This window comes from Dendrobates tinctorius, unplaced genomic scaffold, assembly GCF_039654945.1.
Source record: "Dendrobates tinctorius isolate UK_male_01 unplaced genomic scaffold, ASM3965494v1 ptg000120l, whole genome shotgun sequence".
NCBI classification, from domain to species: Eukaryota; Metazoa; Chordata; class Amphibia; order Anura; family Dendrobatidae; genus Dendrobates; species Dendrobates tinctorius.
Window position 1 is genome coordinate 31,312,388 of NW_027361788.1, and position 12,342 is coordinate 31,324,729.

Here is a 12,342-nt window from a genome sequence, read left to right on the forward strand (position 1 = left end):
ATTTAACCCCTTAATGACCAGGGGTATTTTTGGTTTTGCATTTTCATTTTTTCTTCCCCTTCTTTCCAGAGCCATAACTTTTTTATTTTTCCATCAATATGGCCATGTGAGGGCTTGTTTTTTTGCGGGACGAGATGTACTTTTGAACGACACCATTCGTTTTACCATGTCGTGTACTACAAAACGGGAAAAAAAATCCAAGTGCGGTCAAATTGCAAAAAAAGTGCAATCCCACACTTGTTTTTTGTTTGGCTTTTTTGCTAGGTTCACTAAATGCTAAAACCGACCTGCCATTATGATTCTCCAGGTCATAATGGTTCATCGACACCAAACATGTCTAGGTTCTTTTTTATCTAAGTGGTGAAAAAAAAATCCAAAGTTTGCTAAAAAAAAAAATGCGCCATTTTCCGAGACCCGTAGCGTCACCATTTTTCGTGATCTTGGGTTGGGCGCGGGCTTATATTTTGCGGGCCGAACTTATGTTTTTAATGATAGCACCTTTGGGCAGATACATTCTTTTGATTGCCCGTTACTGCATTTTAATGCAATGTCACAGCGACCAAAAAAAATTGTAATTCTGGCGTTTTGATTTTTTTTCTTGCTACGCCGTTTAGCGATCAGGTTAATGCTTTTTTTTATTGGTAGATCGGGCGATTCTGAAAGCAGTGATACCTAAAATGTGTATGTGTGATTTTTTTTTTAATTGTTTTATTTTGAATGAGGCGAAAGGAGGGCGATTTAAACTTTTATATTTTTTTTTATTTTTTTCGTATTTAAAACATTTTTTTTATTTTTGGCATGCTTCAATAGTCTTCATGGGAGGCTAGAAGAGTCCCATACTTGACTGGATCTGCTACATATAGGCGATGAGCAGATCGCCTATATGTAGCAGAGTTACTACATTGTTATGAGCGCGGACCACAGGGTGGCGCTCATAGCAATGCGGCATCAACAACCATAGAGGTCTCCAGGAGACCTCTGGTTGTTATGCCAACGCATCGCTGACCCCCGATCACATGACGGGGGTCAGCGATGCGAGCATTTCCAGCCCCGCTTGTTAAATGCTGCTGTCAGCATTTGAATGCGGCGTTTAACAAGTTGATAGACGCAGGTGGATCGCGATTCCACTTGCGCCTATTGCGGGCACATGTCAGCTGTTCAAAACAGCTGACATGTCCCTGCTTTGATGCGGGCTCACCACTGGAGCCCTCATCAAAGCAGGGGAGGCGTCCAATGACGGGCTATGCCCGTCATTGGACGTTAAGGAGTTAAAGGGGATCTGATTCATGCTGCCCAAGCACCACGATCGCAGCCAGGTATATATTTCCCGCTGACTACCGAAGTTTTGTCCCTGGCTATCTCTTCCCACCGCCGAGCCAGGAGATTGACAGGTCCATATATGCACGAGTGATAAACCTGTCAATCATGTGCAGCAGCGCTGGTAAGAGCAGGCTGGCTGCGGAGCTGGACTAGTCTCGTCTCTGGCTTTGGTCCCCAGCTGGATGGAGCATTTCAGAAAAATATATACTGAGCTGCAATCATGCAGCCAAGATCTGATTCACGATGCCTCCGATATTGTCAGCGTGAATCAGATGATAGGATCTCTTCAGGCTAATTTCACATTAGCGTTTTTTTGCGCAGAGCATTGTGCGTAATAGAAACGCATGCAAAAAACGCATCATGTGTTTTTGCATGCTTTTGCGTTTTTTATGCGTATTCGTTCTCTAGTGGTTAAAATCAGTGTCTACACATTTTTACACCAAAAACGCATGCGCACGAAAACGAAGACAAACGCATGTCCATGCGCATGCCTGCGTCCCATAGACTGAAGTGTGGTTTTTTTTTTACACCTTTCGGTGGACCCAAAAATGCAAGACGTTGCATCTGGCGAGCCTAGGCGCACACTTTGAAAAGCGCATGCGCTCAAAAACGCATACAAACGCACGCCAACGCAAGACCATGCGCAAGCCATGTTAAACATAGGTACGCATAACGCATGCGCATGGACACGCACGATGCGCTGCGCAAAAAAATGCTAATGTGAAACCAGCCTTATAATCTGCAAAATGGATTTTACTCTCTTTACTTTCTAGGGTGAAATCCAAAAAGAAGCCGCAGCAAAATCTGCATGAGATACATTAAATCTACAACATATTTTTTTGCGTCACAAGTGGATGTATGTCAACGCTGATGCATTGCAAAACTTCAGACCTAAATTATGAGTCAGGACTCAGTTCTTAGAGGGATTTGGCACTGAAAGAGAGATGTCTTTTTTTTTTTTCGTCTGCTGTAATCTGTTCAGATGGCTGTAGCCCATATTATGCACATGGTATTTGCAGCAAATTTCAGTCTAATGATCTGTTTATTTCCCAGGAGTGGAAACTGCTTCTTCGTTCTGTTCATTGTTGATACCACAACAGGCAAACTACCAACGCTGAAGCTGCCCATGGATTATATCATCTGTAAAGACAGCATGGCCAAGGAGAGGAGAAAACACAAAATATGTAGACGCACTCTGAAGGCGCTAATATCAAGAAGCTTTGCTTCTAGGGACTGTGGTTGCATTTTGTAGATATGCTTATAAATGCCTGAGCGCTTATGCAGGTGGTCCAAGCACGGACGATCTGCGGTCTCCCAACCCATGCAAGACAGCCTCACAGATATATACGAAGCTGTCACGCTCAGGTCTTGAGAGCAGCGACCAGTCAGTGCAAAAATAAAACAAAACACAGTCATGTCCTAGTTTGATCTGAATGTCATCTGTGATGTGAAAGGACAGAACAGTGGTGATGTGGATGCATCTGTGTGTGGTCTAACACCACTCGGCCTCATTTAGACGTTCGGGTTTTATGTGCATCAAAAAAACAAATTGAGTTTCAGAGTTTGGTTACAGAGTTTCACAGGTTTTTTTCATTCTAGAAATCCGCAGTTGGAAAACCGTACAAAACATGCAGTAAAACCGCACAAGAAATGCACTAAATCCACAGGAAAAATGCAGTTCATTTAACCGGCGGATTTAGTGAAATCTGCGCAGAAAATTGCTAAGGCCTGTTTCACACTTCCGTTTTTGACCATCAGTCAAAATCCGCCGTTTTGAAAAAAAAAACGGATCCGCCATTTTTTTTGGCGGATCAGTTTTTTTCCTCATTGATTTGCATTACCGGCGGATCTTGACGGATGGCCATCCGTTGGATCCGGTTTTTTGCGGATCCGTCAATTTATTTGTGTCCGCCGACATGCCTGGACGGACCATGCAACGTTTTTTTTTGCTGCAGGATCCGCATTTTATAGTACGCATGCCCGGAGGAAAGAAGTCAGCCGGGGATTTAACCCTGAAATCCTTTCTGGCGAACAGAAAAATCTCTTTCTCTCTCCTCCCTGGGCTATGGTCCCTTTAAAATTCTTCATTCATCGGATCCGTCAAAAAAACGGTCCGGTGACATCCGTTCACATCAGTTAGCAACGGATCCGCTTTCCGCCATTTTGGCGGATTTTGACTGAAACAAAAAACTGAAGTGTGAATCAGGCCTAAGCAGAATACGCACCGTGCGCACATTGCCTAATAATCAGCAAACACGGCTACATCATGCGAGCACCTGAGGGCGCCACCTGCTGTCCTAGGAGAGCGAATACATGACATTATTTGCAGCAGATGCAAGGACAGAAAGGCATCATCTTGTATCTCAGGCTCTGTGCGCACAGACATGTTTTAGTTTCTTCAGGTGCTCCACTCCCACCAAAACACCTGAAAAATAACAAAAAAATTGCTTGTAAGATTATTTCTATCCTCGTTGCTAGTCATATGTTCAGTGTTTTGAGATTCAGGGAAAAAAAATCCCTCCAGAAAACCACAGCATTTCATGAAGTCGTTTTAGCTTAGAAAACTTAACGAATTTGTCCTCCTCAAAAAACTGTGTGAACAATGGCCTAACTAGAGGGCAAACTGCCATCATCTTCTACTGAAAAGCAGATGCGAAACCACAACCCCCAGCAATCACACCAGCTTTCATTACCACCTGCTGGGAGTAGTAGTTTCATCACAGATTACTGACGGCATGCTGGGAGTAGTAGTTTTAGGCCGGGGACACACTAGAGAGGAATACGGCCGAGAGAGAGGCGCTAAAAGCACGCATGACACGGACAAATGATTCTCTATGGGCCAGCTCCCAACAGCCGTATATTTGTCATCCGTATTCTATGGTCCGTGCCAATCGCAGCATGCTGTTATTGTCAGCGTACTACGGCCGTAATCCGCCAATGCAAGTCTATGGGGGCGCAAAAAATACGGATTACACACGGAACACACATGTAACTTGCGAGAAATACGCACCCGGTGTCTTTTAGAAAAGCCGGCAATTCAGTGCGCTATACAGTAAACTCACACTGTCAGGTTTAATAAAGAAACGAAAGAATAGATATAGACACATAGAATACATATATACAGTATATATATATATATATATATATATATACATACATGTCATTGTGACAAACATATATATATATATATATTTCGCAGAGTTCTTCATAGCAGAATAGCCGCTAATTAAATTGCCGGCTTCTATCAAATCCTTCCCCAACCCGACATGAAATGACACATGGTTTACATTCAGTAAAGCATTTCATTTCATGTTTTTTATATGTCCCTGACTAATAATTAGATGAGGGTTTGTGTGCAAACTTTGGGAGTTGTAGTTGTTATTTTAAGGGGTTAATTCGTTGTTAAAAAATGCGTGGTCTTCCCATATGTCCATTTTGCAAGGCGGCAAGAAAATCTCACCATACGGGTTGCATACGGATGCCATACGGATTACATACGGATGCTGACATGCGCAAAATACGCGACCACACCTTGATTACGGATGACATACGGAGCACTGTTTAGGGGTCTGTCATCCGTTTAACGCATGTAAACTACGGACCGTATTTTGCGCTGGTTAGTGTGACCCCGGCCTTACCGCAGATTACTGATACAGCATGCTGGGAGTAGTAGTTTTACCACAGATTACTGACACAGCATGCTGGGAGTAGTAGTATTACCACAGATTACTGACACAGCATGCTGGGAGTAGTAGTATTACCACAGATTACTGACACAGCATGCTGGGAGTAGTAGTATTACCACAGATTACTGACAGCATGCTGGGAGAAGTAGTATTACCACAGATTACTGATACAGCATGCTGGGAGTAGTAGTTTCATCACAGATTACTGACACAGCATGCTGGGAGTAGTAGTTTTACCACAGATTACTGATACAGCATGCTGGGAGTAGTAGTTTCATCACAGATTACTGATACAGCATCCTGGGAGTAGTAGTATTACCACACATTACTGATACAGCATGCTGGGAGTAGTAGCATTACCACAGATTACTGATACAGCATGCTGGGAGTAGTAGTTTCATCACAGATTACTGACACAGTATGCTGGGAGTAGTAGTTTTACCACAGATTACTGATACAGCATGCTGAGAGTAGTAGTTTTACCACAGATTACTGATACAGCATGCTGGGAGTAGTAGTTTTACCACAGATTACTGACACAGCATGCTGGGAGTAGTAGTTTTGGGTTGCCCTCCCAGGGCCGTGGGGTACTCGGCACTGGGCCGGTACCAGCGGGACGTGTCACAGTGGCGGTGAACCAGACCGTGGCCCTGGGCGCCCAAGAAATAGGGGAAGTTGTGAATGGTGGAATGTAGTTAGATGAATAGTTCGAGACGCCACCTGTGGTGTTCAGCAAGAGAGGGGTTAGGCCGACGCTGCAGACAGATCCTCTGGGACAGATGGTGTGGTGCAGCAATGATGGTATAGCCCTCCACAGGCAGGGCTGTTGTCCCAGGGCAGTGTAGATGTGGAGACACTTAGATGGTGTAGTGTTTCGCGCAGGGGATGTAGCAGTGCCAGGCGGATGGACGCAGGAAGGAATGGAGGACACCAGGGCATGTAGTTCCAATGCTTTACTCACAGTCTGTAGTTCCCGCTTCTGTGCCGTGTCCTCCGGGTCAGGGACTCAGTCAACATCCAGGCAAGATGGAATGCTCCCTTCCACGCTCCGCCAACTTATGTGCCTTTTCTGAACATCTCCTCTATAGCGCCTTTAAGTGTGAAGATCTCCTAGTACTGAGTTACACTGGAGTTCCTCATGACAGATGTTCCCAAGAACTCTACTTGCACGGCAGACAGCTGTAGACTGCTTCGGGGACTCTCTACTCCTAAGTTCCGGCTCTCTATCCATGTTGCTGTTGTGCCCTCAAGTCTTAGATGGGAGTAGTGCATTTACAGCCCACTACTCCGCCGGTGTCTGCTGCAGAACCATTAGTGTTCATACAACCTCGGGGACCGGGCCCCGGCCTTGCGCTTAGAACTTCTAGGCAGGGTTCTTCCTCTAACCCACGTCCTCTGTGTTCCCTTTTACTCCTACGTTCCGTAATTGTCTTTTCCCTTCTAAGGAAGCTCAGGCTTCGGTTCAATGTCCTTCTCCTTCTTTCCTGTGCCAGCTGACTCAGGTCACTGAGGCAGCTGCAGCACTCCTTCCTCCATCCCTCTTCCAGGGATCCCCACTCCTCTCCAAGTGGCTTCCTCTCTCAGCCTCACTCACTGACTGACTGACTGACCTCTAATCCTAAACCATCCCGCTCTTTTATGTATTCTCAACTCCACCCACCTCCCAGCACGTCTAGTGTTCCAAGCAGGGAACCACCAAAGGTGCTCTGCTTCTCTGTAAGCAAGGAGCCGCAATGTGGTTTTGCTGAACTACTCTATTGTGTAGGGTGCGAGTGTTGGAGCGTGGTCAGGAGCCTCCAACTTACCTGGATGGTAGGGCACCACACCTTAGGAGAAGGTGCAATACCTCTGTGGCAACTGAGCCTCAGGGACGCCACATACCCCCCCGTTAAACACAGCACGTCCGCGGGCTGCAAGGCAAACAAAGTTGACAACACAGGATCATACAAATTTTTGTAATGCTGAATATTTCTTATACTAAACTTCCCAATGTGAGAGGCACTCATTCTTGAACGTTACAAACAATTCTTAATTAGCTATCTAAAATCCTAAGTTCAAAATGCAATTTTCCATACAATACTTAATTCACAGTGCTATTGTCTGTTACTCACTACCACGTCAGTATTCTTCATCTTTCTATCTCTAGTGCACATTTTCTACTTTCTTTCAACTCTGAGCAACAACCGTGGTGCATCTACATTTTCATTTCTTTATTCAAATCTCTCTGTCCAAATCTCTTATCTCTTTATCAAAGCATTCTTAATTCTATATAAAAGCCATTTCCTAGTTACCAATACTCTCATAAAACACATCATTATCAAATACTTCACATTAAAACTTTCAATAATTCTTGTAAGTGCTGGACACCGCTCCCATCCGGGATATCTTGCAGTGTCCTTTGGAGTCATGCTCCAAATGAGGTAGATGTTATCTTCGCAAAGTGTCCTATGTAAAACCAAGAGAGGGCACCTAAAGAGGTGCAAACTATTTACAATAACAGTTCTGGACCATTCAGAGTTCATGATCTCTGCAGTTCAATTGGAAAAGGCTGCCAACAAAACAGGGCAACTCTGGAAAAACAAAACTAAAACATAATGCAAAAACAAAGCACAACTGTGCAAATACCCTCCTGGGTAACGAGAGTTAGTTTACTGCAAGTTACTAATGCTGGTCCCCTCCTGGGGTTCTGGAAGCTGGTGACTGGGAACTGCTACCAGATGTGATAGTTTGGGTGTCTTCATCCTGTTGCTGGTTGCTTGCTAGTTCCGGTGCTCTGGTGCGTGGCCTAGCACCGAGGGATGCCGCGGCTTGTTGGCGCTGATAGGTGACTACATGGGGACTCGGCAGCCAAGGGATCCCGAGATCACTATCCCACAGTGACCTAGATTCCTCCAATCCCTGAAGATGCCGAATCGTGCGCACCTGTTCCAGCCGTACCCTTCTCAGTAGGGACCTCCTCCACCTCCCCATTTCCGACAGTCCAGTGCTCCCAGCTGACTCTTCCAACTGCCCCATTTCGAGTTCCCGCAAGCCAGCCTCTGACAACGTGAAATCAGGGGGCAACCCATTAGGAGGGCCGGGGTATATACCTGGTGCCTCCCGGCGGTGCGGTCTCTGCTCAGCTGCGGGCGTAGTGGCAGTGGGCGCTGCCCGGTGGGACACCGGGGACGACGGTGGAGCTAACAGTGGCTCCAGGTCCGCTGGGGTCTCTGTAGGGACCTGCGCAGCCACGTCAGGTCCGGACGGGGGCTTCTCTTCCTCCGCTTCAGCTCCCTGTGCTGTGTACAACTCCTCCGGTAGTAGCGGCAGGGAGGGAACAAGGTACGCTGCCGGTGGCATGGCAGCGGTTTCAGACTCCACAGGGTCTGCCTGGAAGAGGTCCGGTGCAGCAGCGGCGGGTACCAGTGTCGCGGGTACTGCAGGTGTAATCCCCTCCTGGGCGCGCTGCAGATTCAATGTCCATAGCGTTTCCTGCCTCAGTCGCAGGCGGCGCGTCAGCTGGGCAACCTCGTCCTCCAGCCGCTGGCGGTTCATCTCAGCTACTGGGTCGGAGCCTTCAGCCATGGCGTCAGGGAGATGCACTTCCCCGCGCTCCGCAGGCCTCCTCCCGTCTCTCTCCAAGATGGCGTTCTGGCGTTCTTCTCCCTCCTCTCTCGGCCCCTTTCCCGCCACTGGCTTCTTCTTCCAGCGCCTCCATACCAAGCCAGTATACGAACCCCTCGGGGGGTGGGCCATGTTGCTGTCACATAGTAATTCAGGCAGGGGAGGCCCAAGACTGTTTGCGGTCTTTTCCTAGGACCTCCCATCTTGTCACGCCCTTCTTCTCCACGCCAACAACCATTTTTAATGTTCATTTTACAGCCTATTAAATCGGGTCTTCTGCACATTCTCAAAAGTTTTAAGTCCAACAAATCTTAGGCACACAGAACCCGATGGCATTGGGTCTCGTCATCCTGTTCGATGGCATCGGGTCTCGTCATCCTGTTCATGACGCCAAGTTGGGTCGCCCTCCCAGGGCCGTGGGGTACTCGGTACCGGGCCGGTATCAGCGGGACGTGTCACAGTGGCGGTGACCCGGGCCGTGGCCTTGGGCGCCCAAGTAATAGGGGAAGTTGTGAACGGTGGAATGTAGTTAGATGAATAGCTCATGACGCCACCTGTGGTGTTCGGCAAGGGAGGTGTTAAACCCCCGCTGAAGCGACAATTTTGTGACGCAACAGCGACATCGCTAGCGATCTCGCTAAGTGTGACACGCGGAGACGACCGGCTCCCTGCTGCAATGTCGCTGATCGTGCGCGAACGTTCAGGATCATGTTTTGATCGCTGGCGTCACGCTGACCAGCATGCATCGCTGTGTTTGACACCCCTTATCAACGACGAGCGACCTCGTTGGCGACTCCGAACTCATATAGATAGCGCTGAAGGACGCCTATTCAAAGTCTGAATCGCTATTATAGACAGTGTGTGACTAGGTACCAACGATCGCCGTGGTCGTTAGTGACATCGCTGATGTGTCGTTATTAAGATCGGCTTGTATGACTGCTTACTAGCGATGCACAAACGATCTTAGCCAGATCGTATCGTTGTTGGAATCGTTGGTGCGTCGCTACGTGTAACAGTACCCTTAAGCCGACGCTGCAAACAGAGCCTCCGGGACAGATGGTGTGGTGCAGCAATGATGTTATAGCCCTCCACAGGCAGGGCTGTTGTCCCAGGGCAGTGTAGATGTGGAGACACTTAGATGGTGTAGAGTTTGGCGCAGGGGATGTAGCAGTGCCAGGCGGACGGATGCAGGAAGGAATGGAGGACACCAGGGCATGTAGTTCCAAAGCTTTACTCACAGTCTGTAGTGCCCGCTTCTGTGCCGTGTCCTCCGGGTCAAGGACTCAGTCAACCTCCAGGCAAGATGGAATGCTCCCTTCCATGCTCCGCCAACTTATGTGCCTTTTCTGAATGTCTCCTCTATAGCGCCTTTAAGTGTGACGATCTCCTAGTACTGAGTTACACTGGAGTTCCTCATGACAGATGTTCCCAAGAACTCTACTTGCACGGCAGACAGCTGTAGCCTGCTTCGGGGACTCTCTACTCCTAAGTCCCGGCTCTCTATCCGTGTTGCTGTTGTGCCCTCAAGTCTTAGATGGGAGTAGTGCATTTACAGCCCACTACTCCACCGGTGTCTGCTGCAGAACCATTAGTGTCCATACAACCTCGGGGACCGGGCCCCGGCCTTGCGCTTAGAACTTAGAACAAGACAGAGCTTGCTGGGAGTAGTAATTTCATCACAGATTACTGACAGAGCATGCTGGGAGTAGTAGTTTCATCACAGATTACTGACGGCATGCTGGGAGTAGTAGTTTCATCACAGATTACTGACAGAGCTTGCTGGGAGTAGTAGTTTCATCACAGATTACTGACAGAGCTTGCTGGGAGTAGTAGTTTCATCACAGATTACTGACAGAGCATGCTGGGAGTAGTAGTTTCATCACAGATTACTGACAGAGCATGCTGGGAGTAGTAGTTTTATCACAGATTACTGACGGCATGCTGGGAGTAGTAGTTTCATCAAAGATTACTGACAGAGCTTGCTGGGAGTAGTAGTTTCATCACAGATTACTGACGGCATGCTGGGAGTAGTAGTTTCATCACAGATTACTGATACAGCATGCTGGGAGTAGTAGTTTCATCACAGATTACTGATACACATGCTGGGAGTAGTAGTTTCATCACAGATTACTGACGGCATTCTGGGAGTAGTGGTTTCATCACAGATTACTGATACAGCATGCTGGGAGTAGTAGTTTTACCACAGATTACTGATACAGCATGCTGGGAGTAGTAGTTTCATCACAGATTACTGACGGCATGCTGGGAGTAGTGGTTTCATCACAGATTACTGATACACAAACTGGGAGTAGTAGTTTTACCACAGATTACTGATACAGCATGCTGGGAGTAGTAGTTTTACCACAGATTACTGATACAGCATGCTGGGAGTAGTAGTTTTACCACAGATTACTGACACAGCAAGCTGAGAGTAGTAGTTTTACCACAGATTACTGACACAGCATGCTGGGAGTAGTAGTTTCATCACAGATTACTGATGGCATGCTGGGAGTAGTAGTTTCATCACAGATTACTGACGACATGCTGGGAGTAGCAATTTCATCACAGATTACTGACAGCATGCTGGGAGTAGTAGTTTCATCACAGGTTACTGACAGAGCATGCTGGGAGTAGTAGTTTCATCACAGATTACTGACGACATGCTGGGAGTAGTAGTTTCATCACAGATTACTGACACAGCATGCTGGGAGTAGTAGTTTCATCACAGATTACTGACACAGCATGCTGGGAGTAGTAGTTTCATCACAGATTACTGACAGAGCATGCTGGGAGTAGTAGTTTCATCACAGATTACTGACAGAGCTTGCTGGGAGTAGTAGTTTCATCACAGATTACTGACAGAGCTTGCTGGGAGTAGTAGTTTCATCACAGATTACTGACGGCATGCTGGGAGTAGTAGTTTCATCACAGATTACTGACAGAGCTTGCTGGGAGTAGTAGTTTAATCACAGATTATTGACAGAGCATGCTGGGAGTAGTAGTTTCATCACAGATTACTGACAGAGCGTGCTGGGAGTAGTAGTTTCATCACAGATTACTGACGGCATGCTGGGAGTAGTAGTTTCATCTCAGATTACTGACAGAGCTTGCTGGGAGTAGTAGTTTCATCACAGATTACTGACAGAGCTTGCTGGGAGTAGTAGTTTCATCACAGATTACTGACAGAGCATGCTGGGAGTAGTAGTTTCATCACAGATTACTGACAGAGCATGCTGGGAGTAGTAGTTTCATCACAGATTACTGACGGCATGCTGGGAGTAGTAGTTTCATCACAGATTACTGACAGAGCTTGCTGGGAGTAGTAGTTTCATCACAGATTACTGACGGCATGCTGGGAGTAGTAGTTTCATCACAGATTACTGATACAGCATGCTGGGAATAGTAGTTTCATCACAGATTACTGATACACATGCTGGGAGTAGTAGTTTCATCACAGATTACTGACGGCATGCTGGGAGTAGTGGTTTCATCACAGATTACTGATACAGCATGCTGGGAGTAGTAGTTTTACCACAGATTACTGATACAGCATGCTGGGAGTAGTAGTTTCATCACAGATTACTGACGGCATGCTGGGAGTAGTGGTTTCATCACAGATTACTGATACACATGCTGGGAGTAGTAGTTTCATCACAGATTACTGACGGCTTGCTGGGAGTAGTGGTTTCATCACAGATTACTGATACACATGCTGGGAGTAGTAGTTTCATCA

General features: G+C 46.9%; 1 long non-coding RNA gene across 1 annotated transcript; it reads left to right on the forward strand.

The window, feature by feature from the left end:
• The first annotated feature begins 1,327 nt into the window (after positions 1-1,327).
• On the forward strand, positions 1,328-2,739 carry LOC141046775 (uncharacterized). The gene is made up of 2 exons (XR_012219655.1): positions 1,328-1,441; positions 2,374-2,739. It is a non-coding gene; the product is annotated as an uncharacterized lncRNA (long non-coding RNA).
• Positions 2,740-12,342: the final 9,603 nt, after the last annotated feature.